Consider the following 6,626-nt stretch of genomic DNA (forward strand, 5'->3'; position numbering starts at 1 on the left):
CTCATTTTTTCGTTGTATTCAAACTGTGTGTCCATAAATCTGAGAAATGGGGATGGGGAGGGGTGGAGTCAGAAAGAACTGATTTGTGGCTGGGCACAGTGGCTCACACCTGTAATCTCAACACTTTGAGAGGCCAAGAAGGGGGAACACCTGAGGTCAGGAGTTCAAGGTCCACCCAACCAACATAATGAAACCCCATCTCTACTAAAGATACAAAAAAAATTAGCCGGGCGTGGTGGCAGGCACCTGTAATCCCAATTACTTGGGAGGCTGAGGCAGGAGAATCGCTTGAACCCAGGAGGTGGAGGTTGTAGTGAGCCGAGATCACGCCATTGCACTCTAGCCTGGACAACAAGAGTGAAACTACATCTCAAAAAAAAAAACAAAAACTGATCTGTAATCCTAGCTTACTAGCAGAGTCACTTTGGACACTTTAATCTCCCAGCCTCAGTTTCTCTTTCTGTAACATGGAACTAAGGGTACCCACTTCACAGGACTATCATGAGAGTCAATAACTCCTGGAGAGCCCTTTCAGGGCTTACTGTATGAACACACTAAATGAACAGATGCATGTTTCGCCCACGTTTACAATATCACACCTTTACCTCCTAGCCTCTTACACTGTCAAATTGAACTTTATTAAACACTGATTGTTAAACCATAAAATTCATGGTGAGATGGATCTGTTCTGGACACCACTTTAAGGACTATGGCAATTACCAAAGTGCTCAGATAAATTCACTGTGAGTTGGTGCCACAGCATGAGACGATATTGGAACAAAGCTACCGTGCAGAGAATTAAAATGGGTTGAGCAGCCAATTAAATGTGTGCACTTCATACTTTCACAGGCCTTATCTCACTCAATTAATAGGATGGCATCATAAGGTTGATATTTTTATTCCCATTGTACAGAAAGCTTCGACAACCCCCAAGGTCACAGAACCAACAGTCGGCACAGCTGGGATTCATATCCACATCTCATTGACTCCAAAAACCCTGCTTTATATATTGTTTCATGTTGTTACCTAATTTCATAATGAATTTAGATACTGGAATTGTATTAAGAGTACCCAGAACATTACTTAAGGCTGGACAGTTTCAGGTAAATTTTTCAATGGTTTACGATCCATGGATGAGTGATTCTGAATATTATTAGTGAAATGCAATTTGTCTCTCCATCTGTCTTCCTCTTTCTGTTTCTGTCTTTCTCCATCCCTTCTCTGTGAGCCCCACCATGACTTCATAGTATTCTCAATGTAAAGATGAGATTGTAAACCCAAGATTTTTTTTTTTCTATTTAATGTACTAGGTAAAGAGAGAGGCCGAGAGAGAGAGGGAGAGAAATTACAAAGACATATTCCTTAACCTCAAGAGTTTACCCTTGAGATTTGTACTGAAAGCATTTACTCTAAGGCTAAAGTAGTACTTTCATGTCTCTGCCGGTACTTTAGCCAGAGTTTCCAAACCAGTGTGCCAAGATCATGGGTCCTGGTGAGGACACTGATCCCTTCAGACATCAGGGCAGCCAGAGCTGGGGTGACCTCAGTTCCTGGTCTGTCACCTCCAGCCAACAGCAGCCCTTACCAATATTATCACCCCTATATGGGCCTCCCTGGGAGAACAATTAGGAAGCTCTGTCTCCAGTTGGGAGGCAAACGCTGGGCAGAAAAGCCGTGTGGCAGAGGTATCCCTTGAAACACTCCCCAGAAGACCCAAGGTGTTCAAATACGTTTCTCCTCTAGGAGAAATATGGCATAGAAGAGTCCAAAAATTGGCCGGGCATGGTGGCCCACACCTGTAATCCCAGCACTTTGGGAGGCCGAGGCGAGCAGATCACTTGAGGTCAGGACACAAAAAATTAGCCAGGTGTGGTAGCACATGCCTGTAATCCCAGCTACTTGGGAGGCTGAGGTACAAGAATCGCTTGAACCTTGGAGGCAGAGGTTGCAGTGAGCCAAGATCGTGCCATTGCACTCCAGCCTGGGCAACAGAGTGAGACTATGTCTCAAATGCAAAATTAAAAAAAAAGAAAGAAAAAAGAGTCCAGGCCGGGCGCGGTGGCACACTTTGGGAGGCTGAGGCAGGCGAATCATGAGGTCAGGAGTTCAAGACCAGCCAGGCCAATATGGTGAAACCCCATCTCTATTAAAAACACAAAAATTAGCCGGGCCTGGTATCGTGTGCCTGTAATCCCAGCTACTCAGGAGGCTGAAGCAGGGGAATCTCTTGAACCCAGGAGGCAGAGGATGCAATGAGCCAAGATCATGTCATTGCACTCCAGCCTGGGCAACAGAGCGGGACTCCATCTCAAAAAAAAAAGAGTCCAAAAATCTAGACCTGGAACTGTCACTAAACTCCCTGTATGTTCCTTCCCCTCCTAGAGTAGGCCTTGACTCTCTAAAGCCCTCTACCGTTCTAACTTCCTGGTTAGAAAAAAATATATCTATCACTTAGAAATGAAGGTGCAGCTCAAAGGAAGAAATATGGCAGCATTTGCAGTATGAGAGTCAGTCATTTTATTTTTTCGTTTAAAGTGAATTTTCATTTAGTTCGACTCCAACCATCCTGATGGAACCACAGTTTGGCTGAAGGGTAAAACGATGTGTGCACTGGAGTGACTCGTGTAGACATGACCTAATTCTCAGCCGCCCCACCAATATTTTATTCTTCAGCACTGACCTACTAGACAACCGGCATTTGACATTGCTGTTGTTGATGCATGCAAGTATGCCTCAGCCCCTTCCTGGAAGCTGTGGCATCCTTATCTCCATCTGCATGGAGCCCCAGGGACTTTCCAGGGAGAGGCTGCTATTCTGGGGAGTAAGCACAAGAACTAACTTGCTATTTTGTCTTCAGACCACAAACACCTATTATTTGAGCAACCATTTCTATGATAACCAGGTTATGCTAACTCTCTAAGCCTCAGTTTCCTCTTCTGTAAGACAGGAATAACAGCCAGGTACAGTGGCTCACTCCTGTAATCCCAGCCCTTTGGGAAGCCAAGGTGGGTGGATTACCTGAGGTTAGGAGTTCAAGACCAGCCTGGCCAACATGGTGAAACTCCATCTCTACTAAAAATATAAAAATTAGCCAGGTGTGGCGGCATGTGCCTGTAACCCCAAGTACTCGGGAGGCTGAGGCAGGAGACTCGCTTGAACCCAGGAGGCGGAGGTTGCAGTGAGCCGAGATCGAACCATTGCACTTCAGCCTGGGCGACAGAGCAATACTCCATCTCCATCTCCAATACTTCATCTCCAAAAAAAAAAAAAAGATAGGAATAACAATATCCACTTCAGAGGACAGTTGTGATAATTAAATGAGAAAATATATGTAAAGTGTTTGACACAGGCCAGTCACCTCCTTCCCTTCCTGGCCTTGTTCATAGCCTTCTCCATAGATGATACCGAGTGAGGAGTCCCAAGAGGTGGAAAAACCTGTGCTGAGAGGACGAGCAGGCAAAGAATCCTAGACAAGGTCTAGATGTCTCACGCCTGTAATCCCAGCACTTTGGGAGGCCAAGATGAGTGGACCTCTTGAGGTCAGGAATTCGAGACTAGCCTGGCCAAAATGGTGAAACCCCATCTCTACTAAAAATACAAAAATTAGCTGGTATGGTGGCCTGTGCCTGTAATCCCAGCTACTTAGGAGGCAGAGGCAGGAGAATTGCCTGACCCAGGAGGTGGAGGTTGCAGTGAGCCGAGATACCACCACTGCATTCCAGCCTGGGCAACAGAGGAAGACTCTGTCTCAAAAAAAAAAAAAAAAAAGAACATTAAAAAAAAAAAAGAAATCCTAGACAAGAAAGAGTCCATTTCAAGGTCACAGTCTTTTCCTGGAATGAGCCGGTAACTGGAGGTAAAACACTCCAGGAAGAGCAGAATCGAGCTAAACAATAAGTTACTAAGCCTGCAGCTCTTAGACAAATGTGGACTTGTGAATGTAAATCTAACAATTTTGACATATAAAACTTTTTTTAATTCCACAAATTAAAAGTAGGGCCAGGTGTGGTGGCTCATGCCTGTAATCCCAGTGCTTTGGGAGGCTGAGGTGGGAGGATGGCTTAGCTCAGGAGGTCAAGACGAGCCTGGGCAACATAGCAAGACCCACCTTTACAAAAAGTAAAAAATTAACCAGGTGTGGTGGCATATGCCTGTAATCCCAGCTACCCAGGAGGCTGAGATAGGAGGATCACTTGAGCCCAGAAGTTTGAGTCTGCAGTGAGCCATGATCACACCACTGTACTCCTGTCTGGACAACAAAGTAATACCCTTTCTCAAAAGAAAAAAAATTAAAAGGAGATTGACACCATTTGTGAGAACATTCATGTTATCCCCACAGGTGGCAATGAATAATTTGCTCCATTGGAGGTATATGTCCCTTTGACTCCAGTAGAAAACACACAGCAAACTAGAGCTCGGGGACCCCAGAAGTGAATTTGGGCTTATGGGTAATATACAGTACGCACTTTTATAACTACAGAATGAGCTGGCATTTGCTATTGCGACTTTATACATACGTGCTTGCCTCTTTCTAAGTCACTAAAGCCAATGTTTATACTGTTTATCCTGCATATGTATCAAGAAACATAAAGGTGCTCATTTTATTTGACCCATTCATTCTTTTTTTTTTTTTTAAGACAGAGTCTCACTCTGTCACCCAGGCTGGAGTGCAACGGTGTGATCTCAGCTCACTGCAACCTCCACCTCCTGGGTTCAAGCGATTCTCCTGCCTCAGCCTCCCAAGTAGCTGGGGTTACAGGCATGTGCTATCACGCCTGGCTAATTTTTCTTGTGTTTTTAGCAGAGACAGGGTTTCACCACGCTGGCCAGAATGGTCTTGAACCGCTGACCTCATGATCAGCCCGCCTCAGCCTCCCAAAGTGCTGGGATTACAGCATAAGCCACCATGCCCAGCCCCATTCAGTCTATACCTGGAGATTTTTCCTAAGGCAATAATTCAGTGGCTTAAGCTAGAAACCTGGATATTATTGTCAGGACACTGCCACAGGCAAGAGCAGATGGTGACAAAGTGAGCCATGGTACAGCCACTCAGATGAATACACAGCCATTAAAAACAATGTTTTCTGTAATCCACGTTATAGCATGGGAAATGCCTATAATATAATATTAACTGAAAAGGGACAAAACATTAAATATAAGGATGATTACATCTCTACTTCTTAAAATCAACAAACATAAAATAAAAATACAACAGGGAACTATGCCAAAACATCAATAGTGATTTTCTTTGAGTGGGAGAGCTTTTCTTCTTTTAACTTTTTCTCTTTCTTTCTTTCTTTCTTTCTTTTTTCTTTTCTTGTCCTTTCTTTTCCTTTCTTTTCCTTTCTTTTCCCTTCCTTCCTTCCTTCCTTCTTTCTTTCTTTCTTTCTTTTTCTTTCCTTTCTTTCTTTTTTTTTTGAGGTGAAGTCTTGCTCTGTCACCCAGGCTGGAGTGCAGTGGCGTAATCTCAGCTCACTGCAACCTCCGCCTCCCAGGTTCAAGTGATTCTCCTGTCTCAGCCTCCGGAGTAGCTGGGATTACAGACATCTGCCACCATGTCTGGCTAATTTTTGTATTTTTAGTAGAGATGGTGTTTCACCATGTTGGTCAGGCTGGTCTCAAACTCCTGACCTCAGGTAAACCACCTGCCTCGGCCTCCCAAAGTACTGGAATTACAGGTGTTTGCCATCACGCCTTTTTAACTTTTTCTAAATTTTCTGGTTTTTAAAATTGAGGTATTATTTATATACAGAAAAGTGCACAGATCTTAAGTGTACAATGAATTTTAACAAATATGTACAACAATATCCCAAATCAAATTCTCTAAGGCCCCTTTCTTATTGATCCACTTCTGAGCACACAGGCAACCATTATTCTTATTTCTATCTCCTTCTGTTAGTTTCGTCTGTTCTTGAACTTTATATAAATGGAATCAAGTGTGTAATCTTTTGTGTGTGGCTTCTTTCACTCAGAATGTTTTTATGATTCATCCAAGTTGTTGAATTTCTTTTTATTATTGAGTAGTATTGCATTGTATGGACACCACACATTTTGTTTATCAAAACCATCATTTCATTTGGGTTGCTTCCAATGTTTTGCCATGGGAATAAAGCTTCAATGAACATTCTTGTAGAGAGATATACATATATATATTTATATATTTCTTTTGAGTAAATAAGAGGGGAAATCCTAGATTATTTTACATATATATATGAATGAAACTGCCAACAATTTTCCAAACTGGTTGTACCATTTTGTACCACAATCAGCAAAGTATGACTATGAGACTTCCAGCTGTTCCACATACTCTCCAGCATTTGGTATTGTTGCCTTTGAAATTTTTGCTGTTCTAATGGGGGTGTGATAGCACCTCGCTCTTTTTTTTGTTTTGTTTTGAGACAAGATCTCTCTCTATCACATGGGCTGGAGTACAGTGGTGCAATCTCAGCTCACTGCAACACTTTGGGAGGCCGAGGCAGGTGGATTATTTGAGGTCAGAAGTTTCCTTCTGTCACCCCAGCTGGAGTGCAGTGGCATGATCTTGGCTCACTGCAACCTCCACCTCCCAGGTTCAAGAGATTCTTGTGCCTCAGCCTCTCAAGGAACTGGGACTACAGGCACCTGCC

At 43.4% G+C, this 6,626-nt stretch overlaps 1 pseudogene; it reads right to left on the reverse strand.

Moving 5' to 3' along the window:
• The window catches only part of LOC105526812, a 48,349-nt pseudogene that overhangs the window by 40,384 nt on the left and 1,339 nt on the right, over positions 1 to 6,626 (reverse strand).

Source organism: Colobus angolensis, unplaced genomic scaffold, assembly GCF_000951035.1.
Source record: "Colobus angolensis palliatus isolate OR3802 unplaced genomic scaffold, Cang.pa_1.0 Scaffold6, whole genome shotgun sequence".
NCBI lineage: Eukaryota > Metazoa > Chordata > Mammalia > Primates > Cercopithecidae > Colobus > Colobus angolensis.